This window comes from Palaemon carinicauda, unplaced genomic scaffold (assembly GCF_036898095.1).
Source record: "Palaemon carinicauda isolate YSFRI2023 unplaced genomic scaffold, ASM3689809v2 scaffold48, whole genome shotgun sequence".
Classification (NCBI taxonomy): Eukaryota; Metazoa; Arthropoda; class Malacostraca; order Decapoda; family Palaemonidae; genus Palaemon; species Palaemon carinicauda.
The window spans coordinates 68,608-95,821 of NW_027171739.1; the positions used below are offsets into that span (position 1 = coordinate 68,608).

A 27,214-nucleotide genomic window follows, 5' to 3' on the forward strand; every position below is an offset into this window, starting at 1 on the left:
GCCTGGTGTTTGCCAGTCAGGGGTTCGAGTCCCACTCAGACTCGTTAGTGCCATTAGTGTCTGCAACCTTACCACCACTATGAGCTAAGGTTGGGGGGTTTGGGGGAGCCTATAGATCTATCTGCCGAGTCATCAGCAGCCGCTCCCAGGCCCTCCCTGGTCCTAGCTTGGGTGGAGAGGAGGCTTGGGTACTGATCATACAATATATGGTCAATCTCTAGGGCACTGTCCTGATTGCTAGGGCAATGTCACTGTCCCTTGCATCTGCCGTTTATGAGCGACCTTTAAACCTTTAAACCGAGGAACTCTTTGGAGGAATGTGACAAGGTTTCTATTTGTAGTAACCTGATATCTATTTCCTATGAACACGACTATTTGATGACTTATGTACCTGGAAATCATAGGCATGGGTTTCAGGTTAAGCCGACCCTAGGACAAAATTCAACATAATTCGACCTAAAAACAGTCTTTTATAACCAATTAAGTTTGCAAGTGACCCTCTGTACTGGCAATCTATGAGGCCAGATATGAACACATAATTCGCTCGCTTGCGACAACAACTTCATAACTCAAAAAATGTATTTCTGAGTTATCCGTATAGACATATTCATCTTCAAATGCTGATTTTTTTGGCAAAAAGTTTCATAATTGTAGATAAAAAATTGATCGCTAGAGGCGCTAAATTTCCTAACGACATACAATAATATGATAAGTGTTTTAATTGATTAAAATGGCTCGCCTGAAAAATAGCTATTTTTGAGTTATGACGACGTTGTCGCAAACGAGCGATATACACCTTACAGGTGACATTATCCTCTTACAAAAGCCTTCGCTAAAATAGGTGAACATAGACAAATATGGAAAACATAGAGAAAATTAATAAATCAATATTGCCAATAATTGTGATCCAGTGGACATGACTATAGAGTAAGTTTAGAGACCTTTTCAATTGAGCGAGGTGTTACCACTTCTGCAGTATATGTACAATATCGAACCCTATTATAATCATTAACAGGCAGAATACATTTAAAAGTCTCTTAGCAAGCTGAGAGAAACGTGATCTATTTATACAAGATGAAGATATTTATAAAAAAGTCATTTATCAGAGCTAAACAGACTAAAAAACATTATATATTTTCTACAAAATTACTTAAGTGGAACCCAAAAATCTCCTATCAGATAAAATGGATTCCTTTTAAGACAGTTAAATTCCAAAAACCAAAACAGGAATATTTTTAAATAGAAAATTTCATAAATCCTTGAATGTATTCTGCCTATTAACAATGTTATGAAAATACCTAAGCCCTAAAAATCGCATAAAATTCTAATACACCTGAGGAACAGAGTGCCAGGATGTCTACTTAACATGGAGTGCATGAAATTATTATAGGTACTTTGAGTTGAATATAACTAATGAGACTAATTTTTCATTGGTAACTAAGCTTAGACTTGTAAATCACGTGACCTTTGCAAATGAATTCTATGTTCAAATTACTTTTCTCCAGATACTTCTTGCTAAACGCGTTAAATCATAGAGAAATTCAACAATGACGGCAACGAAACCTAAGCAAGAGCTTCAGAAATTCTATGGAAAGTCTTAATTCTAAAAATAATGACTTCCCCAATCCTTGTATTTTATGATGCTTAAATGTTAACTGTGATATATTAAAGTATAAAGCTTTTTCATGTTTAAAATATTCTATACAGAGCTCAGACTATAAGCATTGAAGGCTTTTATACATTTACGTAAACGGTCAAGTTTGACTTTACCCTTCTCCTGAAAAATATGATCCCAACCAGCTAGACTTTCATGAAATAGTAATAACATTTTGTTAATACCTACAATTATGGACATCCAAGTTCACATATCTAAATATTACACCTAAATCTATAGATTTCTTTCTACCTGTATTTCTTCTAGCTTCAGCAGATGATACAAGTGCTTATAGTTTGAAATAACTATATAAAAAAAAACTCATCTATATATCACGTTTCAAGTGATATGGAACGAAACATTAGTACATTAGTAGAGTTCGAAGTGACTGCAGGACCGTAGGAGTTCGAAGTAACTCTGCGAAATGCGAATGGAGTGGGATCGACCTTCACGCCGATATTCCTGTCCTTTGGTGGTGTTGTTATAGAGTAAACTCTGTAAAAGAAAATTACGATTTTAGAATTTTTTTTCATGAAGTGTTTTAAAGTAATCAAAATAATTTAATAATTCCACTGAATTCCTATATACTGTACAGGTCTTCGACTTACAAAAATTCGGAACTACCAACCAAAATCCAAGTGAAAATAACAAAGATAAGGTAAAGAAATACCATAATAAAACAATATTGTAACATTCAATACAGAAAGCAAAATGACATTTGTAATAACCTCATATCAATTTCATATGGCAGCTGGAAATCATAGGCATGGGGTACAGGTTAGGCCAAAATCTAACATTGATTTTGTAGGTTGAGGACCTTCAGTAATACTGTAATTCCAATGAATTCCTATACTAAACTGGAACAGGTTTAGGTCATGAGGACTAATGATGTGAAAAATATCACACTATAATAGCTCATAATTTCAAAACTCTGTAACAAAAACTGTGCATTAATAAAATGTTATTTTGATAATAAAATAAATTTTTGAATATACTTACCCGGTGATTATAATAGCTGCAGCTCTGCTGCTCGACAGAAAACTCTACGGAAAAAATCCGCCAGCGATCGCTATTCAGGTAGGGGGTGTACTTCAACAGCGCAATCTGTCGTCCAGATACCCAGTACTCATTGTAATCAAAGAACTCAATTTTCTCCTCGGTCCACTGCGTCTCTATTGGGGAGGAAGGGAGGGTCCTTTAATTTATAATCACCAGGTAAGTATATTCAAAAATTTATTTTATTATCAAAATAACATTTTTCAATATTTAACTTAGCCGGTGATTATAATAGCTGATTCACACCCAGGGGAGTGGGTAGAGACCAGCAATAAATGTTTACATCATTATGAGCTAAGGATTTTTTTATTTCATTTTAGAAGTTATCAAAATAACAAAAATAAAATAAATAGGTACCTGGTAAGGAAGTCGACTTGAACAATTACTCTGCCTTTTTAAGTACGTCTTCCTTACGGAGCCTCGCGATCCTCTTAGGATGCTGAGCGACCCCTAGGATCTGAAGTATGAAGGGTTGCAACCCATACCACAGGACCTCATCAAAACCTCTAATCTAGGCGCTTCTCAAGAAAAGAATTTGACCACCCGCCAAATCAACCAGGATGCGAAAGGCTTCTTAGCCTTCCGGACAACCCAAAAACAACAATAAAAAATATTTCAAGAGAAAGATTAAAAAGATTATGGAATTAGGGGATTGTAGTGGTTGAGCCCTCACCCACTACTGCACTCGCTGCTACGAATGGTCCCAGAGTGTAGCAGTCCTCGTAAAGAGACTGGACATCCTTAAGATAAAAAGACGCGAACACTGACTTGCTTCTCCAATAGGTTGCGTCCATTATACTTCGCAGAGATCTATTTTGTTTAAAGGCCACTGAAGTTGCAACAGCTCTAACTTCATGTGTCCTTACCTTCAGCAAAGCTTGGTCTTCCTCACTCAGATGTGAATGAGCTTCTCGTATTAACAGTCTGATAAAATAGGATAAAGCATTCTTTGACATAGGCAAAGATGGTTTCTTAACTGAACACCATAAAGCTTCTGACTGTCCTCGTAAAGGTTTAGTTCGTCTTAAATAGAACTTAAGAGCTCTCACAGGGCATAAGACTCTTTCTAGTTCATTCCCAACCATATTTGAAAGGCTTGGAATATCGAACGATTTCGGCCAAGGACGAGAAGGTAGCTCATTTTTGGCTAGAAAACCAAGTTGTAGAGAACATGTAGCCGTTTCAGATGAAAATCCGATGTTCCTGCTGAAGGCGTGAATCTCACTGACTCTTTTAGCTGTGGCTAAGCAAACCAGGAAAAGAGTCTTTAAGGTGAGATCTTTAAAGGAGGCTGATTGTAGCGGCTCGAACCTTTCTGACATGAGGAATCTTAGTACCACGTCTAAATTCCAACCAGGTGTAGCCAAACGACGCTCCTTCGTGGTCTCAAAAGACTTAAGGAGGTCCTGTAGATCTTTATTGTTGGAAAGATCCAAGCCTCTGTGACGGAAGACTGATGCCAACATGCTTCTGTAACCCTTGAAAGTGGGAGCTGAAAGAGATCGTTCTTTCCTCAGGTATAAAAGGAAGTCAGCTATTTGAGTTACAGAGGTACTGGTCGAGGATACAGATACTGACTTGCACCAGTTTCGGAAGACTTCCCACTTCGATTGGTAGACTCTAAGGGTGGATGTCCTCCTTGCTCTAGCAATCGCCCTGGCTGCCTCCTTCGAAAAGCCTCTAGCTCTTGAGAGTCTTTCGATAGTCTGAAGGCAGTCAGACGAAGAGCGTGGAGGCCTTGGTGTACCTTCTTTACGTGTGGCTGACGTAGAAGGTCCACCCTTAGAGGAAGAGTTCTGGGAACGTCCACTAGCCATCGAAGTACCTCGGTGAACCATTCTCTCGCGGGCCAGAGGGGAGCAACTAACGTCAACCTTGTCCCTTCGTGAGAGGCGAACTTCTGCAGTACCTTGTTGACAATCTTGAACGGGGGGAATGCATATAGTTCTAGATGTGACCAATCTAGGAGAAAGGCATCTATATGAACTGCTGCTGGGTCCGGGATTGGTGAGCAATATATTGGGAGCCTCTTGGTCATCGAGGTTGCGAAGAGATCTATGGTTGGCTGGCCCCATGTGGCCCAAAGTCTCTTGCACATATCCTTGTGTAGGGTCCATTCTGTTGGAATGATTTGTCCCTTCCGACTGAGGCAATCTGCCATGACATTCAAGTTGCCTTGGATGAACCTCGTTACTAGCGCAATGTTTTGACCTTTTGACCAGGTGAGGAGGTCCCTTGCGATCTCGTACAACGTCAAAGAGTGGGTCCCTCCTTGCTTGGAGATGTACGCCAAAGCCGTGGTGTTGTCCGAGTTCACCTCCACCACTTTGCCTTGAAGAAGAGACTTGAAGCTTTTCAAGGCCAGATGAACTGCCAGTAGCTCCTTGCAGTTGATATGCATTTTCCTTTGACTCGAGTTCCAAGTTCCCGAGCATTCCCAACCGTCTAATGTCGCGCCCCAGCCTGTGTCCGATGCGTCCGAGAAGAGAACGTGGTTGGGAGTCTGAACAGCCAGGGGCAGACCCTCTCTGAGGCTGATACTGTCCTTCCACCAAGTCAGGCAAGACTTCATCTTCTCGGAAATGGGGATCGAGACCGCTTCTAGCGTCTTGTCCTTTTTCCAGTAAACAGCTAGGTGATATTGAAGAGGACGGAGGTGTAGTCTTCCTAACGTTGTTCCAGGGATGATAGTGTCCCTATCAGACTCATCCACTGCCTGACTGAACATCGTTCCTTCTTCAGCATGTTCTGGATGCATAACTGGGCTTGGCTTGTCCTGGGGGCCGACGGAAAAGCCCGAAAAGCTAGACTGTGAATCTCCATCCCTAAATACACAATAGTTTGGGATGGGACCACTTGAGACTTTTCCAAATTGACAAGGAGACCCAATTCCTTGGTCAGATCTAGAGTCCACTTTAGATCCTTCAGACAGCGACGACTGGAAGAAGCTCTTAGAAGCCAGTCGTACAAATAGAGGGAGGCTCGGATGTCCGCTAAATGAAGGAATTTGGCTACATTCCTCATCAGCCTCGTAAACACAAGAGGAGCTGTGCTTAGGCCAAAGCACAGGGCTTGAAACTGGTAGAAAACCTTTTCGTAAACAAATCTCAGAAAAGGTTGGGAGTCTGGGTGGATGGGGACGTGGAAGTATGCGTCCCTTAGGTCTAAAGAGACCATCCAGTCTTCCCTTCTGACCGCTGCTAGAACGGACTTTGTGGTCTCCATGGAGAACGTCTGCTTTGTGACAGACATTCAGCGCACTGACGTCTAGCACCGGCCTCCACCCTCCTGTCTTCTTTGCCACTAAGAAGAGACGGTTGTAGAAGCCCGGGGTTTGATGGTCCAGGACTTTGACTACCGCTCCCTTTTCTAGTAAGAGAGACACTTCCTGTTTCAATGCTCGTCTCTTGTCTTCCTCTCTGTACCTGGGAGAGAGATCGATGGGAGACGTGGCTAGAGGGGGTTTTCGTACAAACGGGATCTTGTACCCTTCTCTGAGCAACTTCACAGATTGTGCATCTGCGCCTCTCTTCTCCCAGGTCTGCCAGAAGTTCTTGAGTCTGGCTCCCACTGCTGTCTGAAGAAGCTGGCAGTCAGACTCTGCCTTTAAAGGACTTGGTTCCTTTCTTCTTTCCACGTCTCCCTTCGGCACGAGCACCTCCTCTGCTGGAGGCTCTGCCACGAAAGGGCGGAATAAATCGGGACGCTGGAGTGTCCATCCTTGGTCTAGCTGACAAGGTAGGCAAAGGGGTGGCTTTGCGAGCGGAGGACGCAACCAGATCATGAGTGTCCTTCTGTATCAAAGAAGCAGCAATCTCCTTAATCAAGTCCTCTGGAAAGAGGCACTTAGAAAGAGGAGCAAACAGAAGTTCGGATCTTTGGCAAGGTGTCACTCCAGCTGACAGGAAAGAGCAAAGGTTCTCACGCTTCTTGAGGACTCCGGACACGAACGATGCAGCCAGCTCATTAGAACCGTCACGTACGGCCTTGTCCATGCAGGACATGATGAGCAAGGAAGTCTCCTTCTCTGTCGGAGAGATCTTCCTGCTTAGAGCTCCCAGACACCAGTCTAAAAAGTTGAAGACCTCGAAGGCTCTAAATATCCCTTTCAAAAGGTGGTCTAGGTCCGAAGATGACCAACATATTTTTGAGCGTCTCATGGCTAGCCTGCGGGGAGAGTCTACAAGACTTGAGAAGTCGCCCTGGGCAGAGGCAGGAACTCTCAAGCCGAGAACTTCTCCCGTGGCATACCAGACGCTCGATCTAGAAGAGAGTCTAGCAGGGGGAAACGTAAAGGCTGTTTTCCCTAGACTCTTTTTGGACTGCATCCATTCTCCTAACACTCGTAAAGCTCTCTTGGACGAGCGTGCGAGGACGAGTTTAGTAAAGGCAGGCGAGGATGACGGCATACCTAAAACAAACTCTGACGGAGGAGAGCGCGGAGCCACAGACACAAACTGGTCCGGAAACATCTCTTTGAACAGAGCTAAAACTTTCCTAAAGTCCAAAGAGGGTTGCGTGGACTTAGGCTCGTCAAGATCCGAATGTGGTTCATCAACGTGTGCAGCACTATCGTCATCAGAAAGTCCATCGTCCGAGTATTGAGGAGGAAGCGGCAATGGAGTAGGTAACGGCTGGTTAGCTGAGTCCGGTCGCACGGGTGAATGCGTGACTGAACCGGACGCAACGTCATGGAACTGTTGCCCAGTCAGTGAGCTGGCAACAACCATAGCAGCGCGGGGACGCACAGCGTCTACTCCAGACTGTCTGGCCTGATGTGGGTGAGCAGTGGTAACCACACTGGGTTGCGGAGGTTGACGCACCGCGTCAAAACAAAACAACTCTGACGGTTGTTGTACCTCGCGAACGTCAACGGAAGGCTCCGTGCGTCGCTGAACGTCAACATGCGGCTGGCAGGGCACACTGGAACGCATGGGTGGCGGGACTCTCTCAGCTGGAGTGCCCAAGAAGGTCGCCTCAGCGTCCACAGGACGCACAACCGAGTGTGTGGTTGGTTGTAGGCAAGAGGCTGTACTAGCTGGTGCAGCAGCAACCTTCTCCGCACGAAAGTCCTGCATCAGAGACGTTAATTGGGACTGCATGCTCTGCAGCAAAGACCACTTAGGGTCTGCAGGAGCAGGTGCGGCGACAGACGGTGTAACAGTCTGAGGCGGTACCGCTTTGCCTCTCTTAGGAGGTGAGCAGTCATCAGAAGACTGCAGCGAGTCTGAACTGACCCAGTGGCTACAGCTGGGCCGTTGGACTTGCGCGGAAGGGACCGACTTGCGCTTTAACGGTCGTGAGACCTTGGTCCATGGTTTCTTGCGAGAAACCTCTTCCGCAGACGAGGTATAAATGGGCTCTCTCGTCTTTGTGTGGTAGGGGCGATCTTGGGTAGATACGCCCGAAACCACGGAGGGAACGTCTGTTCGCTGATTAAAGCCTCTCGAACCCATTGGTCGTACGACATTGCTTCTCCCCTGGACTTGGGAGCTTGCAAGAGGTCCCGGACTAGGAGGACGACAGGCACGAACAGACGAACCCTCAAGCGCAACACTATCCACAACACTATCACTCACTTTATCACTTCCCACTGCACTTTTACACTTCAGCTCCTTGACGTCCGCCATGAGCTGGTTACGGTCACTAGCCAGGGACTCAACTCTCTCACCCAGAGCTTGGATGGCACGCATCATATCAGCCATCGAAGGTTCCTGAGTGCCAGAAGGGGGATTAGGAGCAACCACTACAGGGGAAGGAATAGGTTGTGGGGCATGAGGAGAGGAAAATTCAACAGAACGAGAGGAACTTCTCCTGACTCTATCTCTCTCTAGCCTACGTGTATATTTTTGGAATTCGATAAAATCGAATTCCGAAAGCCCAACGCATTCCTCACATCGATCTTCCAATTGACAGGTTTTATCCCGACAATTGGAACAAACAGTGTGAGGATCGATAGAGGCCTTCGGAAGACGCCTTGAACAGTCCCTAGCATTACACTTCCTGAATTTTGGGACTTGAGAAGGGTCAGCCATTTTGAATTGGTCAAAGGGGAATTCAAAAACTATCCAAAGTCATCAACAAATAATCCGTAATCAAAAAAAGAATGCAAGGATTTATTGAAGAGAAAGCCTGCACAGCGAAAGCTCAAAACTAGAATAGTGTACTTCACCAAATAGTGTGAAAACAAATCCAGTTAGCAACAGCGAATTAGTAGGTCTTGCCGGTAGCACGACAGAGAGAAAATTGAGTTCTTTGTTTACAATGAGTACTGGGTATCTGGACGACAGATGGCGCTGTTGAAGTACACCCCCTACCTGCATAGCGATCGCTGGCGGATTTTTTCCGTAGAGTTTTCTGTCGAGCAGCAGAGCTGCAGCTATTATAATCACCGGCTAAGTTAAATATTGAAAATTTCTCAATAATGTGAGAAACGGAATTAACCCTTTAACCCCCAGGCTATTTGGAAATTTCCAACCCTTAACCCCCAGGCGGTTATTTTTTTCCCAGCACATTTTGCAGTATATATTTTTTAAATTGCTCTAACAGCCTTAATTTTTGTCATAGAGAGGTCAGGTTGGTCTCATTCTCTTGGAAAATGCCTGAATTTTTTCAAAAAATTATCAAAAATATGAAAAAAAAAATTTTTATAGCATTTTTTTGCAAGGACGTACCGGTACGTTCATGGGGGTAAAGGGATGGCTTTTGTGAAATGTACCAGAAAGTCCTTTGGGGGTAAAAGGGTTAAGCAAAGAGTGGCATGTAATCTGCTTAAATGGTACTGTTCACTTGCTTTTTCTACTACAACAACAACAACAACAACAACAACAACAACAACAACAACAACAAATGCAGCCATTTCTAGTCCACTGCAGGACAAAAGCTTCAGTCATGTCAATTCGTGTCTGGGATTTGGCCAGTTTTTTTATCATTATGTTGGCCCCACTGTGGATTGGTGATGGTGGGATATTTTCATTTGATCGCTCACAGCAAACCAATCTACCATGGGTGGCCTTGACTAGCTTTGATGATCACGGCGATACGCAAACCCTTTCACAACATTAAGGTATCCCCACTCAGACAGAGCTTTTTATACAGTCATGGGCTAAAAAAATAACAAATTTGGAAATAATTTGTATTTTTCCTAACATCCAAACCTGAAGCTATTTATTAGGGTATTACTTTCGGCAATGCTGAAAACCAGCCAAGACAATTTTAGTGAAGGATAATTACCCCATCCGCTAGTTAGCGGGAGGGGGTTGGGGTGGACTAGCTACCCCGCTCACTCACACATGTTCGTTGAGTAACCACTTTTGCTTTCTGGCAGGACTTCTAGGGGGACATGGTGGCAGGCCAATTTGTATAAATAGCTTCAGGTTTGTAGGTTAGGAAAAATACAAATTATTTCCAAATTTGTTATTTGTTCCGACACAGATACAAACCTTCGCTATTTATTAGGGTGACTTACTCTTAGGAGGGAGGAAGTCCATACCAACTGGCCTTGGTCAAGACCCGGGGTCCTCTCTATTTCGATCTGACCCGTGGTCCTCTCTATTTCGATCTGTGATCGATAGTAGAGGGAACCCTACTCTCGCTAAAATCGAAGTAGTTACTGTACAAGGTAACTCACTGATAGCGGCCTGCAGAAGATTGTGTGAGAGACTCGTGGATTTTCTTCATGTTGGAACTCGAGGATTCTAAGACATATCTATTACCCTCCCTCAAGAGGTATTGGTGACGTAACAAAGTATACATTCATACCCAGGATGCACAAGGGAAATGATTCTTACCTGCAGAGGGGTGAGGTCAGCTATGCTTCGGTCTTGCGGAGCTATTTCTCCAGGGGGGAAGAAGGAGAAAGAAAGAAGTGAGCCAGACATTCTTTTCATTCACCTTAGACTAACTCGGGTAACCTCAGCCCTCAACCCTCTGCTACTTGTCCATCAAGGAGCCTGAGGCATTAGATCACTTGTTGTGCGGCCACCACAGGACCAATGGAGAAGGTTTCCATGCTCCTGTGGGTTACATCTTTCAGGTAGTGGGCTGTGAAGGTCGTATGATGCTTCCACACACCCGCTTGCAATACCTGTGCCACAGAAAAATTTTTCTTGAACGCCAGAGACGTTGCAATGCCTCTGACGTCATGAGCTCTGGGTCGGTTGGACAGAGGAGGATCTGGATATAGAGCGTATTCGATTACTTTCCTTATCTAGGAGGAATAGTATTTCTCGTGACCCTCCTCTTGACCTTCCCCGTGCTGACAAAAAGTGCTCGTACCCGTGGGCGAGCTTTTGCTGTTTTTTTTAAGTATCACCTCAGACTCCTCACTGGACATAGTAACAGTTGGTCTGGATCTTCGGTTACAGAATGAAGACTCTCTATCCGAAATGGGCCGAACCTGGAGTCCAGCACACCCGGATTTTGAGTCTTAGCTACAAACTCAGGGACGAAGTTGAGGATTACTTCCCCCCATCTCCTAGAGTGGGAGACATTAGCAGATAGACCATGAAGTTCTCTGATTTTTTTGGCCGAAGCCAAAGCGAGCAGGAACACCGTCTTCCACGTGAGGTGGCGATCTGAGGCCTGGCGTAGTGGTTCATAGGGGAAGCCCTTCAGAGACCTGAGGACCCGAACCATGTTCCAAGGGGGAGGTCTTAGCTCTGCCTGGGGGCAAGTAACCTTGTAACTGCGTATGAGCAAAGAAAGTTCCAACGAGGAGGAAATATCGACTCCTTTCAATCTAAAGGCGAGACTCAAGGCTGAGCGGTAGCCTTTGACTGCCGAGACCGAGAGAAGCTTTTCTTCCCGAAGGTATACAAGAAACTCCACTATGGTTGGAACAGAGGCATCGAGGGGAGAGATACCCCTTCCACGACACCAACCACAGAAAACTGACCACTTCACCTGATAAACTGCCTCTGTGGATCTCCTGAAGTGTCCAGCCATTCTTTTCGCAACCAGTTGCGAAAAGCCTCTCTGTGTGAGGAGGTGCTGGATAGTCTCCAGGCGTGAAGTCGAAGCGAGGCTACGGCTCTGTGAAAGATGTTGGCATGTGGTTGTTTGAGGAGGTCGTGTTGTGGAGGAAGCTCCCTCGGGATCTCCGCGAGGAGATGCAGAAGGTCCGGAAACCATTCTGTGTGATGCCATAGCAGAGCTATGAGGGTCATTTGCAAATTGTTACTTGCTCGTACCTGGTTGAAGACTTTTCTCATCAGACAGAACGGGGGAAACCTGTAAGCATCCAGGTTTATCCACCATTGTTGAAAAGCACCTTGCCAAAGAGCTTGGGGATCCGGGACTGGGGAGTAGTACAACGGGACCCTAAAATTCAGGGCCATTAAGAACAGATCCACCGTCGGGGAACCCCACAAGGTCAGGACTTTGTTGGCTATCAGAGGATTCAAAGACCACTCGGTGCCAACAATCTGAGTCGCTCTGCTCAGCTTGTCTGCTAGCACATTCCGCTTGCCCGGAATGAAGCGAGCTGATAGAGTCACCGAGTTGTCTTCTGCCCATCTGAGTATCTCTACTGCAAGATGGCACAGCTGCTGCGAAAAGGTACCGTCCTGTTTGCTTAGATAAGCTACTACTGTGGTGTTGTTGCTCATCAGCACCACGGAGTGCCCGGCCAAGACCTGGTGGAACTCTTTGAGGGCCAGAAATCCTGCCCTCATCTCTAAGAGATTTATGAGCTGGTACCTTTCTGATTCGGACCATTGGCCGGAGATGTAATGGTGCAACACGTGAGCACCCCACCCTTCTTTTGATGCGTCCGAAAACAGCATCAATTCTGGGGGAGATGAGAATATCGACCCCTTTGCAGAGGTTCGGCTCCGCCAGCCGCCACCTGAGGTCCGACTGTTCCTCTAGCCCTATGCGGACTAGGTGATCCCGGGAATCGGAGTGCTGTTTCCACTGGGATTTTAGTCGCCACTGGAGGGATCTCATCCTGAGGCGACTGTTGGGGACCAGTCGGGTCAGGGAAGAGAGGTGACCGAGAAGGCGAAGCCAATCCTGCGCCGGGAGCTCTTCCCGACTGAGGAAGAGCTGTGCTATCTCCCTCAATCTCTGGATCCTTTCGTCTGATGGAAACGCTTTGTGCCTTAGGTTGTCTAATCGCATGCCTAGGTATACCAGTTCTTGAGAGGGGAGCAGTTGAGACTTCTAAAGGTTTACCACGATCCCCAAATCTTGGTAAAACCTTCGAAGCTCGTCTCGGTGGCGGAGAAGGGCCACCTCCGAGTCTGCCAGAATCAGCCAGTCGTCCAAGTATCTTAGGAGACGGATGCCGACTCTGTGAGCTCAGGATGATACTAGGGCGATTACTCTCGTGAATACCTGGGGTGCTGTGGAAAGACCGCAACACAGCACCCTGAACTGGTAATGCTTCCGATTGAACATGAATCTCAGATACTTCCTGGAAGACGGATGAATTGGGATCTGGAAGTATGCGTCCTTCAGATCTAGAGTGCACATGAAGTCCAGAGGTCTTATCGCTTGTCTGACTGTGTCGGCCGTTTCCATCCTGAAAGGTGTCTGTTCGACAAACCTGTTCAGGCCCGAGAGGTCGATGACTGGTCTCCAGCCTCCAGACGCCTTTTTCACAAGAGTCGGCTGTAGAAGCCTGGGGACCCGTCGAGGATCTCCTGGAGAGCGTCCTTCTCCAACATGGACTGTACTTCTACCCTGAGGGCAAACTCCTTTGCAGATTCCTTCGTACAGGAGTTCAATGGAATCGGCACTAGAGTCAGTGGAGGGAGAGAGAGCCTGAACGGGATACGATACCCTGAACGAATCACCTCGACCGTCCAGGGTTTGGGCCCGTGGTAAAGCCACCTCTGCCAGCGGCTTTGCAGGCATCCCCCCCCCCCCAGGTGGACAAATGGGAGGATTGCCTGTCTTATTGGGACCGGCCTCGACCAGATCCCTTCTTACTCTTTCCCCCACGAAAGGACTTTTTGCTGTGAAAGGCCTGCTTTGCACCCTTTTTACCCTGCTGTTTTGGGTCTCTAGCCCTTTTCGGCTGCGGGGTCTGCTGTGCTTTTCACTGTGGCTGAGAGGGGTAAGGTCTAGCTGTTAAGGTCTTTTGGATGAGGGAGTCCTGACCTCTCTGCCACCCGCTTGACATCCTCGGGATGGAACAAAGAATTGCCCTCGAAAGGAGCATTTCTCAGACTTGCTACTTCGGCCTGAGGGAGATGTCTATAGAGCTTTCCTATAACGGCATCCCTCCTCTTCAGGATAGTGTTGGCCCAAAGGTTCACAACTTAATGAGAGAGGAACTCGATGGCCCGAGTGCCGGACAAAAGGAGTCTCCAAAGACTTCCTGGAGGACTCCCGAAACAGGTCTTTAGACCGCATCAGTTGTCCTAAGGATCCTAACCAGAAATCCAGCCACGAAGTAGCTTGCATGGCGTACTTCGCCACCTTTTCCTGGTTTAGGATTTCAGAGGCCGAAAAGGAGATAGGACGTCCCAAGAGTTTCTCGAAGGGGGTGGCCTTTGAGAGTGCCTCTATAGAGTGGTCGAGAGGCAGCGTTGGAAGGGATTCTCTGAGGATCTCGTAGTACCTCCTCTGAAACACATACGGAGAAGGTAAGAGCTTGGAGGACGAGTTGGAGCGGAGAGAAGAGGTGGAACCAGTTGCCTGAGACACAGCCTTCTGTTTGGCATTCTTCAACCCCTTTGACCAGGGCAAAGCTGCACTGGTCCTATGAGGTTTCTGAGTGCCATAGAACTGGTCAAGGACAGTTTCTTTTCTATCTAGAGGGACTGCCGATGGATCTGGAAGTCCATTGATGGAACCGATGCAGGCTAGAACCGGCCAGAAGGCGTGTTCCGACTCCTTCCTCTCATCCTCTGTAAGCTTAGGGCTAGCGGCTGCTGGCAGAGCGTCGTCCTTGAGATCACTTTGCCCTTCCACGTCCAAGCTCTCATCCATAGGAGCCCGGCATGGGTCGAAGTCGTCAACTGTATCAACTGGGGATAGGGAGACTACCGGGAAGGTGCTTGCTTCCGGCTGCCTGGGAGGCAGTGAGGAAGAAAGCCTGGCCGAGGATTTGGGGATGGTGAACAAATCCTTCGGTTCCCTCCTACGAGGCCGGAGATTCTCTGTCCCCAAGAGCCTAGAGGACTTCGTCGGCTTACGGGTGGAAGGTAAGTCCATTGCCGTACGGGATGAATCCCGTCCGGTCGCATGTCGCGCCTCATTAGACACTATCTCGACCGGTAAAGAAGGGAGGGAGTCTCCATAGTAAGTAACCCTATCCTCCTTGGGGGCTGAAGGACGAATCCTTTTCCTTTCCCCCTTTGGCCTGGCCTGTGGCGTCTTGAACTGCAGGGGGCTACCCTGAGGTTCATGCCTAATCTCCTCCAGAGGTCTTTTGCGAGGGGATGATCGTCTCCCCTTGCCTGAGGGGCCCGCCTGTGCGAGAACTTCGGACCTCCTCCTAGGATCGGAGGGAGGAGAGGACGCCGAGAAGAGAGGAGGCGACAAGGGAATTCTAGGTATATTACCTAAGGACTGGGAGCGGGGAACGACTCCCTTCATGGCTTGGCGCATTACATTAAATAAGTTGCTAAGCCATGGGGGGTCACGGGCTCCTGTGGAACTAGGGGGAAGGTCCTTACGAAAGGACTGCTCCCTAGGTTTAGGAACCTGGTCAGGTTCCCTAACCCTCTTGTCCGATGGAGGCTTCCCTACAGGCAAGATAGGCACAGGCCTACCCTTAGGGATAGGATCTGGGCTCGGTCGCACAGGCGACCGTTGTCTCTGTTGAGGGCCAGAGGCTCGAGAGACTGATTGTGAGCGCCAAGATGATTGTGCGCTCTTGCGCCGAACTGTTGGTAGGCGGAAGGGGGCTCGCGTGTGCGCCTCTCCCGATTGCGCGCACTTTTTACGCGCTTCTGGAGCGCATGAGGTTGTTCGCGCACCTGGCGCGCATAAGGTTGCTCGCGCGCATGGCGCGCAGTGTGTTGTTCGTGAGCATAGTGCGCAACAGGACGTTCGCGCGCATGGCGAGCAATAGGCTGTTTGTGCATATGGAGCACCATAGGATGAACATGCGCGCCATGATCGCCCTTTTGTTTGCGCGCGCCAAGGCGGTCGTGCGCACCAAGTCGGTCATGCGCGCCAATTTGGCCGTGCGCGCCAATTTGGCCGTGTGCGCCAAGTTGATCGTGCGCGCCAACTTGATCGTGCGTGCGAGAGCTCTCAGGTTGTTGAGAGAACTCACTGCTACGCTCACTCGAAGGTTCACAATAGCTTATGTTGTGTGAGCGCGAACGATCAACACAACGAGTTTAAAAACTCTTTTGTCATAATAAGAATGACTCTGGTCATGAGAACCCGAAAGTTCAGCGTGAACTGTGTTGCGCGAACTCGAAGGAGCAACGCAACGAGAAACCGGAATTTCTCTGTCACGAAACACCGAAGTGTTAGCGCGACTAGAGTTACGAGAGCCCAATGGTTCAGCGTAACTCAGGTTACGAGACCCCGAAGGGTCAGCGTAACGAGGAATCGAGATTCCTCTGTCACGAGATCCCGAAGGATTAGCGTGACTGACGGTAAAAGAACCCAGAGGTTCAACGTCACCGTCGTTACGAGAGCCCGAGGGTTCAGCGTAACAGAAACCGGGCATAAAGGATGTGGGTCTGTCTCCAAGGACGACATGAAGGTGCCGCAGCGGCGGCCCTCAATCCCAGGACATGTCCGCATAGCGGGACAAAAACCATACACACACCGACACACACAAAAGAAAAAGGAAAAGCAATAAAGTCAAGGCAGGTTGTTAACGGGAGAGAGAGACGCCACGTCTACACTCTACCGAGCCAAAAGTAAAAGTGGTTCACAAACCAATCGCTTTACATTGGACTAAATTGGGGTAACAGAAATACCCACACAACAGAACTGCACCAAAGTTCAGTTTTCTAATATCTAAGTATATACAGTATTTGGTTCCTTCAGCACCGCTGGTGTGAAACTGGACCTTCTCCATCATTAGAAATGAAACAGCAAATGACATTAACCAACTCTATTACAGCAGATATGGAAATTTAATATTTTATTATAATTATTATCAAGCTGCAACCTAGATGGAAAAGCAGGATGCTGTAACCCCAGGGGATCCAAGAGGGAAAAATAGCCCAGTGAGGAAAGGAAATAAGCACATAAACTATATGAAAACCGAGTAAAGAATGTAAAATATCTTAAGATCAGTAGCATTAAAATAAGTGTCATATGAAGAGACTCATGTCAGCCTTTTCAAGACAAAAACATTCACTACAAGTTTGAACTTCTGAAGTTTCACTGATTTGACTCCCTGATTAAGAAGGTCATTCCACAATCTGGTCACAGCTGGAATAAAACTTCCATAAAACTGTGTAGTAATAAACATTCAATTGGAGTGGCAAAAGTGATGGGCAGCCAAGTGCACCGCCAGCGATTCGCCGTCGAAGTTAGAGTAGCCGAATTCAGCCTTGGACAGTTTTCTATATAAGAAGGCCAATGAGCATGGCGAGCCGCTGACCACCTGCTCAAGGACTGGCCTACTAGCGACATCGCTGGCATCGGTGGAGAGAAGGAGAGGTGCATGTGGCATGGGAAAAGTGAGAGTAGCAGCAGTTAATAGGATATTCTTTGCATTGCAGAAGGCCGCTTCTTGAAGGAGACCCTACTAAAGGTCTTTTGGCTTGCCCTAGTGGGAGGCATCGATGGGGGAAAGAGTGGCGGCGATGGCCGGCAGGAAACTGTGATAATAGTTGATGATGCCCAAGAATTCTTGCAGGGCTTTGACGGTTGAGGACGTAGGGAAGTTCTGAATGGCTGCTACCTTTTCAGGGAGGGGTGGACTCCTTCAGGAGAGCTGTGGTGCCCCAAGAACGATACTTCGTTAGCGCCAAAGGTACACTTGTCGTACCGAACTACATTGCCGTTTTGTTGTAGTCAGTCGAACACAATAAGTAGACGACGGCGGTGTTCCTCTTTGGAGTAAGATACATACACTGAAGGGGAGGACCCTTAAGATGTTGTCCATGAGAAGATGAAAAGTGGCCCCAGCATTAAAAAGGCCAAAACGGAAGCAATTGAAGGTGTATGTACCAAAGGGGATGGTGATGGCAGTTTTGGGGATGTCTTCTGGGTTCATGGGCACCTGATAATACCCCTTTAGAAGGTCGAACATGGAGAAAACCTTCACTTTGTGCTAGTACTACACTGGACCCTTCTCTCTGGTTACGGTTCACTTTCCCTTTGCCTACACATACACCGAGTACAGTAGTCTGGCATTTTCTTTACAGATTCTCCTCTGTCCTCATACACCTGACAACACTGAGATTACCAAACAATTCTTCTTCACCAAAGGGGTCAACTACTACACTGTAATTGTTCAGTGGCTACTTTCCTGTTGGTAAGGGTAGAAGAGACTCTTTAGCTATGGTAAGCAGCTCTTCTAGGAGAAGGACACACCAAAATCAAACCATTGTTCTCTAGTCATGGGTAGTGCCATAGCCTCTGTACCATGGTCTCCCACTATCTTGGGTTAGAGTTCTCTTGCTTGAGGGTACACTCAGGCACACAATTCTATCTAATTTCTCTTTCTCATGCTTTGTTAAAGTTTTTATAGTTTACATAGGAGATATTTGTTATCATTCTTAAACTATTTATTTTTTCCTTGTTTCCTTTCCTCACTGGGCTATTTTCCATGTTGGAGCCCCTGGGCTTATAGCATTCTTTTTTTCCAACTAGGGTTGTAGCTTAGCAATTAATAATAATAATAATAATAATAATAGTAAGAGGTCACGTCGGCAATATTTGGGAGGGGGTAGTAATTCGGTTTTGGCTGCATGTTCAGGCGCCTGTAATTCCCACACAGACGCAAAGTGCCATCCTTCTTAAGGACGATGTGTAAGGGTGACGACCATGGACTGGAGGCCATTTAGTAAAGGCCCATTTCTTCCATTATGGCGAACGTTTGTTTAGCGGCTGTCTAACGATCTGGTGCCAGACGTCTGAATCTGGCAAACACTGAGGGCCCCGTCGTCTTGATATGGTTGGACAGACGTCGAGGAGTACGAATCTGCGCTGACTACCCTTGAGTGGATATCGCAGATCCATAGGCAGTTACCAGGCAGATGTCGGCAGACTTAGACAAACTCCATTGTGTCCTAGAGAGTCGCCTTGGCAGAAGCGAACGGCAAGCACACGTGGTCTACCAAAAATTGCACGCAAGTACCAGCATTATATAAAAAGAAAAGATTAGGGACTGGGGAGGCCACTGCCGCAAGCGATGGCCTACTTACACGTCTTTTGGCCATTGTCAACCATTTGCACATTTCTTTCCAGCAGCCCCAAATTTGGAGTGGTAGTGGCATAACTGCGGCCGATGTGCATCAGTAAGTGGCTGGAGAGGTCGTTGGAGGTATATTTGAGTGGTGGCCAGCTTTGTCGCCACTCCGATGTTAAAAAAGGTGTGGAAGATGGTGAAGTGTCTGTCCATAAGGGCGTCGACTTTGGTCATCAGGTCCTTCATGGGCAAAATTTCGACATCGGGGATGGCAGCACGTACAAGTTCAGGTAGGCGTAGTAACTAAAGGGCACGAAGTGGATTCACTTCACGAGGAGAGCCGTCTACGGCAGGATGGAGGCGACCGATACTGGTCATTTCCCTGAGGGCGTTGGAGGTATATTTGAGTGGTGGGCAGCTTTGTTGCCACTCCGATGTTAAAAAAGGTAGTAGGTTGGCCAGGGCACCAGCCGCCCGTTGAGATACTACCACTAGAGAGGTATTGGATCCTTTGACTGGCCAGACAGTAATGCATTGGATCCCTCTCTCTGGTCACGGCTTATTTTTTCTTTGCCTACACTTACACAGAATAGTTTGGCCTATTCTTTACATATTCTCGTCTTTCCTCATACACCTGACAACAATGAGATACTTAACACTTCTTCACCCAAGGGGTCAAATACTGTACTGCAATTTGTTCAGTGTACTTTCCTCTTGGTAAGGGTAGAAGAGACTCTTTAGCTGTGGTAAGCAGCTCTTCTAGGAGAAGGACACTCCAATATTAAACTACTGCTCTCTAGTCTTGGGTAGTGCCATAGCCTCTGTACCATGGTCTTCCACTGTCTTGGGTTGGAGTTCTCTTGCTTGAGGGTACACTCAGGCACACTATTCTATCTTATTTTTTTTTCTTCCTCTTGTTTTTTTGAAATGGTGTGTTGGGCAGGCTTAATAGAAGGGCCATGGATGCCTGGTGGTTTATCAAGAGGTTGTCTTTTCCTTTTTCTGATTCTTTTTCTTCTCAAAACCATCCTTACTGTCCTCCCTTCAGTTGAAGTGGCTATCCTGGAGGGTATTTAGCCTTGCATGGTGTATCGGCTCCTCCATGTTGACCAGTTTTTCCGACTTTTTACTATAGTCTATGGGTATCATCAATCACTTTGTTTATAATTCTGTACGTATTGTTTTTGTTATAATTCTTGTTAATCTAGTTTTTAAGTATGATGTCTCTTTTTTATTTCTATTAATTCTTATGCTGTCTGGAGACATTGAGCGAAATCCGGGACCAGTACGTCCTAGATTTCGTCAATGTCGTCTTCTGTATTGCAATATTCGTGGTCTTCATGCAAATATCCAAGACCTTACAGTTGCGTCCAGACAGTATGATATTCTTTTGTGCTCAGAAACTTTGGTTTCTAATATGAGGCACTCATCTGAGCTCCTTATAACTGGTTTTAAGAAGCCAATAATGTTGAAACGTGATGCCATCCCTAGGGCCAGGGGAATGGCGGTGTATATTAGGACAGAGTACCCTGCTTCTCATAAGTCCTGCTATCAATGTGGATGTCATGAGATTCAGGTAATAAAAGTTTGTGGCAGGCATAACAACTTTTATTTATGTTCGATCTACCGGAATCCAGACATGGATGATTCTATCTTCGATTGTCTTCTTACCATTATGGCTAAGATACAAGAAGATGATAGAAAGGCTTCTTTTGTCTTTGTTGGTGATTTTAATGCTCACCATAGGGAGTGGTTAGGTTCTATCTCTCCTACCGATCGCCATGGCTTAAGAGCTTTAGACTTTGCCTCTGAATCAGGCTGTGAGCAAATCATAAATGAAGCTACTCACAGGTCTGGTAATTGCTTGGACCTTGTATACACTGACTCCCCTGGCGTTATAACTGGTAAGGTTGGTTCTCCAGTCGGGACATCTGATCATGCCTTGATTTCATTATTAGTGAAGACTGAGCAGCCTGTCCCTGATATATCATATTCTTGTAAAATTTATATGAAATCCCAAGCAGACTGGAATGGGATTTTACATGATCTTTTGTGCTTGAATTGGTCACAATTATATAATAGTGTAGATCCTGTTGTCCCTTTGAATGAGAATCTAGTCAACATAATTGATAGGCGTATCCCTTCTCGTGTGCTAAGGTACCGAGTGAAGGACAAACCGTGGTTCAATGATGATTGTAGACGTGCTTTTTTGGAGAAGCAGGAGGCCTATCAACTTTGGAAGGGTAACAGATCAGATTTGACCTGGAACAACTATACTCAGCTTCGAGCTTTTGCTCAGAGAGTTTATGCCTCAACTGAAAAGGAGTACAATTTAACCATAAAAGAAACACTTTCTGGTACAACTCAGGAACATAAATGGTGGTCTACCCTTAAATCTGCACTCTTTGGTGTAGATGCAACAGTTCCTCCTTTACTTAAACCAGATGGCTCAGTCACTCACTGTCCAAAGGAAAAGGCAACCCTTCTGGCTGATGTTTTTGACAGTAAACAGAGTAATGAAAAACTTGAACTTCCTCATTCCTGTTTTCCTGAGGCTAAACTAACTAGTTTAGCTTTTCGATCTCGTGAGATTAAAGCTCTGTTGATGGACCTTGATGCTTATGGAGGTGTAGACCCAAATGGTATTTTTCCTTTGTTTTTTATAAAGACAGCAGATTTCTTAGCTCCAAAGTTATCTGTTATTTTGCGCAAGTTAGCAAGAAGAGGAGCTTTTAGCACTAGTTGGAGAATTGGTAATGTTACTCCTCTATGTAAATGTGTTTGTGGTAGCTCAAGTCCCACTGATTACCGCCCAATTTCCATAACTCCCATATTATCTAAAGTTTTTGAACGTCTTCTGGCAAAACGTCTTAATAGGTTTGCTGAAGGTAATCATCTACTCCCTAGTTTGCAATTTGGTTTTCGTAAAGGCCTTGGAGCATGTGATGCCCTTCTTACAATCTCCAATGCTGTACAGAAATCCCTTGATTGTGGTCGGGAAGTTCGTATGATTGGCCTTGATTTTAGTGCTGCCTTTGACCGTGTTAATCACGAGGCCCTTGTTTTCAAACTGAAACAGTTGGGAGTGGGTGGGTCGTTTCTTAGCATTATTTCTGATTTTTTAAGTAATAGATCTCAAAGAGTTGTTGTTGATGGGCACCATAGTGATTATAGGAATGTGATATCCGGTGTTCCACAGGGTAGTGTTCTTGGCCCATTACTTTTCATACTATATACACATGACATGTGGTTTGGCCTAGAAAACAAGCTTGTTGCATATGCAGATGATGCTACTCTCTTTGCATCAATTCCATCCCCTGAATGTAGATCTAGGGTTGGTGAATCCCTTAATAGAGATTTAGCTAGAATTAGTGCATGGTGCAAATTATGGGGTATGAAGTTGAATCCTAACAAAACTCAAAGTATGATTGTAAGTAGGTCAAGGACGGTGGTTCCTCAACATCCGGATCTCAGTATTGATAATGTTTCTTTAAATATGTATGACTCTTTCAAAATTTTAGGTGTGATTCTCGACAGTAAATTTACTTTTGAGAAACATATAAGGTCTGTGTCTTCTTCAATTTCACAAAAAATAGGCTTATTGAGAAAGTCTTTCAAGATTTTCGGTGATCAATCTATTCTGAAGAAGTGTTTTAATTCTTTCATTCTACCTTGTTTTGAGTATTGTTCTCCTGTCTGGTCTTCAGCTGCTGATTCTCATCTTAATTTGTTGGACAGAAACTTACGGTCTATTAAATTTCTTATTCCTGATCTAGATATTAATCTCTGGCACCGTCGTTCAATTAGTTCATTATGTATGTTGCATAAGATTTTTCACAACTCTGACCATCCTTTACATTCAGATCTCCCTGGACAATTCTATCCTGTTCGTAATACTAGGCAGGCAGTTAATTCTAATAGCCAGGCCTTCTCCATCACGAGGCTCAATACTACGCAGTACTCTAGAAGTTTTATTCCATCTGTGACCAAGTTGTGGAATGATCTTCCTAATCGGGTGGTTGAATCAGTAGAACTTCAAAAGTTCAAAGTTGGAGCAAATGCTTTTTTGTTGACCAGGCAGACATAGTCTTTTTATAGTTTATTTATGACATATTTGTTTTTGATGTTGTTGATAGTTTATTATATGACATGTCTGTTTTGACGTTGTTTCTTATTTTAGAATGATTTATTGTTAATTTGTTCTCTTCATTTATTTATTTCCTTATTTCCTTTCCTCACTGGGCTATTTTTCCCTGTTGGAGCCCCTGGGCTTATAGCATCTTGCTTTTCCAACTAGGGTTGTAGCTTGGATAGTAATAATAATAATAATAAAGTGTCTGTCCATAAGGGCGTCGACTTTGGTCATCAGGTCCTTCATGGACAAAATTTCGACATCGGGGATGGCAGCACGTACAAGTTCAGGTAGGCGTAGTAACTAAAGGGCACGAAGTGGATTCACTTCACGAGGAGAGCCGTCTACGGCAGGATGGAGGCGACCGATACTGGTCATTTCCCTGAGGGCGTTGGAGGTATATTTGAGTGGTGGGTAGCTTTGTCGCCACTCCGATGTTAAAAAAGGTCTGGAAGATGGTGAAGTGTCTGTCCATAAGGGCGTCGACTTTGGTCATCAGGTCCTTCATGGGCAAAATTTCGACATCGGGGATGGCAGCACGTACAAGTTCAGGTAGGCGTAGTAACTAAAGGGCACGAAGTGGATTCACTTCACGAGGAGAGCCGTCTACGGCAGGATGGAGGCGACCGATACTGGTCATTTCCCTGAGGGCGAGCGAAGCCTTTTGGTCCCCCAATGGTTGATGAGCTGAAAAAATTTTGCTATGTAGGCAGCCGGTGATGGAGAGTACTGCTGAAGGAGGTATGATTTGAGGTCTTCGTACGTTATTGGCTGTGCTGCTCGCACAGACAATTAGAGATTTCTGGGAAAGTGTCTCGGGGATCATCACGAGAACGTAATATGCTTTGGTGCATGACGCCTTTATTACAAAACTGGACTTCAGCATGCTGGAACCAGGCGAACGCTTTTCTGCTAGTGAGGGGCGGTAGTTTCATTGAGGCCGCATGTGCCAAAAAGACACGTTCGGTGGGCAGCATCGTAAAACAGTAAGGCATAGCAGTGGGGGGGCAGGCAGGAGGGAGAGGTCACTCCGCTGGTCACCAATGTGCAAGCGAGCCATTAAGAGGTGACTGAGAGATGAGTCAAATGCAACTACAGTAACTTTATTTGGAGAAATCAAGAGTATACATACAAGCGGTTCCCGTCAAGAACGACATCAAAATTCAAACACAATGATTCAAGAACACACAGGCATGAACAGGTTATCAGTGCAAGGGGAAAGCGATAACGACAATATACAAAAGACAGAAATACCTTTCCAGTGTACGAACGTGTGTGATACACGTTCGGTACAACCCGACACCAAAGCGAGTGCTCAGTTGCCTTTAATAAGGGAGGGGCTCACCTTACGCCTGCCAGAGACAACTATCACCTTATCAAAAGTTTTACCAGATGCTTTCCAGATGAAATCATTCTTTTCTATTAAGGGACAATGCTTTGTATTCATGTAAGAACAAATAGTTTTAAAGATGATTTAACCAGATTCAATTCATTCCCAAAAAGATTTTTACATTACTTCATATCACAAACAATCTGAGGAGAGCAAATCCAGCCAGCAAATAACTGTTCGTTAAACTAAGGCAACACGTTTACCAATCTAGATACTGCTGTGACTCAGTTTAACCAATTTGCTGACTAGGGCCTACTAGGATTGTGAAAGCAGATTTCCTGCATAAAATACCATTATAGACCTAACAGAATTCCTCATTGCAATCACTTTTAAGAAACTTGGCAGTCTAGAAATAAATCCTTTACATAAAGAATTATTAGTTTACTGGTCATAGGTATTCAAATCTTTCTTACCTTCACTAGAGTAATGTAGAGTGGTGTTTTCATGACACAACGCCATCTCTCCCTAAATCTTTTTGGTCCCTTTTCCTTCCTCCAAAGTAAAAAGGCTTAAACAGGAAGGATTTCTATAGCTTCATGCGCTACTCTACCATATCAATAGATCCAAAACTCCGACATCTTTGTTCCAGCTTTCTCTCTTCAAATTTCTCCTTCAGGGGGAACTGTTCCGATATGCTTCATAGTGTTTTTCGAGTGCCAAGCCCTATGAGCCTTGGTAATTCTGATATAAACGTTTGACTTTCCTGTACATCTTTCCTTTACCTTTTTGGACACTTCAGGCATACTGCTTACGCAAAGCTCAATTTCCGTCGACACCTGAAATGAGACACAGAAATTATATATAAATTAGTACTACTAATAATGTTGTGATATTAGTGTTAAAAGTATCTTGCATGCATACTAAGCAGTGCTCTGAGGCAAATGTTGTACCTGTTTTTTATCAAAGATTAATATTCTGAGTAATTATTCATTATTCAATACTCAACTTTCAGTTAACCCTTTTACCCCCAGGCTCTTTGGAAATTTCCAACCCTTAACTGCCAAGGGGTTATTTTTTTCCCAGCACACTTTGCAGTATATTTTTTTTAAATTGCTCTAACAGCCTTAATTTTTGTCATAGAGAGGTCAGGTTGGTCTCATTCTCTTGGAAAATGCCTGAATTTTCTCAAAAAATTATCAAAAATATGAAAAAAAAAAATTTTTATAGCATTATTTTGAAAGGACGTACCGGTACGTCCATGGGGGTAAAGGGATGGGTTTTGTGAAACGTACCAGTACGTCCTTTGGGGGTAAAAGGGTTAATATTAATTAATCTATGTTTGCCTTTATAACATCAGAAACAAAATGACTGAAAATGAAAATCAAGATATTCTTTTAGTAATGTGCATTTTTCCTAACTAAACAAACTTTGAGTCCTTTAATAGGAGCTGGAACTTGATTCAATATCTATAAAATGATGTGGGTAGTCACTGCAAGGAGGCGGGTAAGCTCTGTCCACCAGACAGGCTACAGAGAAGCCACTTTGACCTTAACCTAGGACTTGAAGGGCAGTTGAGGAAGAAAGTTAAAAGGTCTCAGGTTTGTCTATTTGGGAAGAGCGATTCGTTCCTTCACAAATACAAATCTTCGTCCTTTAACCAGAGACTTATAACGAGGAGACAGGAAGTCCCTATAAACAAACTGGTTGGTTCAATTCCTGGGATGTCAAAGCGTTTACATAGGTAAAGGGAGCCAAAGTTTGACCACTGCTGCCCTTATAACAACCTGAGAAAAAGATGTCCCAGGTGATAAGCCAGGTTTCTGCCAAAACTTGACAAAAGGTTATGAAAAAAATTCTATCGATACAAATATGGCGTCTGTTAATGCATGGATACAGTAGGAACTGGATTTGCATATATCTCTATCCATACTCTCCCCTGCGTAAGATGCTCGGTTGGGAGGCTTACCTGCATCAAAGTCCGATCCGACAAGTAACAGCACGACCGCCACATTCCAAGGGAAAGGAAAGAAAAGAGGAAAAAGGGCCAGACATTTATACCTCTCCTCCTAGACTTACGTGAGACTGCTACCTTAAACGAGATTCTTCTTGTCTTGTGAGGGAGTTCTGTTCACTACAGACTTGCTAAGCAGCTACCTCCGGATGGAGGGTAAAAGTATTCACGAATCTGTGTGCACACACCTTAAGATAGCAAATGGTGAAGATCGTCTGCCATTTTCAGACTCCAGCCCCTGAAAGATTCTTCCTGAAGGCTGATAAAGAACCTAGACTTCGGATTTTGTGCGTTTTTTTGGAAAGTTACCTCTGCTCCCTCCGTAGAGGCACGATGCGCCCGTCTGATGGCTTTCCGAAGAGAGAAAATGGTGCTCCTGGAAATGTTTTTCTTCACCCTGCCGGTGCTGAAGGCAAGAAAGACGGCAGCCTTTATTCCTACTGGTAGTGTGTGCTTGTTCTCGTCGGAACCGAGAGCAGGTAGCAGCTCCGTGAGCTCTGTAACGTGTGCCGATCCATCTACTTGGGGATGATTATGTTCCCGATACATATCCTACTGCATTACCTGACGAACGACGCAAGAACATACTAGTACAGTATCTCTTATCCTAGGGTAAGGTTTTCAGTACTACACTGTCTCTCCCACTGGGAGAGAAATTGTAGGAGTCACAGTTCAGCAACTCATCGATGGTATGGGTCTTCTTGGATATTATTAATTCAAAGTTTCATTATAGAATCTAAATCCTCTAG

At 45.2% G+C, this 27,214-nt stretch overlaps 1 long non-coding RNA gene across 1 annotated transcript in view; it reads right to left on the reverse strand.

Annotated features, from left to right (window-relative positions):
- Positions 1 to 659: 659 nt before the first annotated feature.
- Positions 660 to 27,214, reverse strand: part of LOC137636987 (uncharacterized) — a 36,583-nt gene continuing 10,028 nt past the window's right edge. The window contains exons 2-3 of the long non-coding RNA XR_011043328.1: positions 24,928 to 25,290; positions 660 to 2,149 (exon numbers count right to left, since the gene is read on the reverse strand). This is a non-coding gene — a long non-coding RNA (uncharacterized lncRNA). The remainder of the gene's footprint in view (positions 2,150 to 24,927; positions 25,291 to 27,214) is intronic.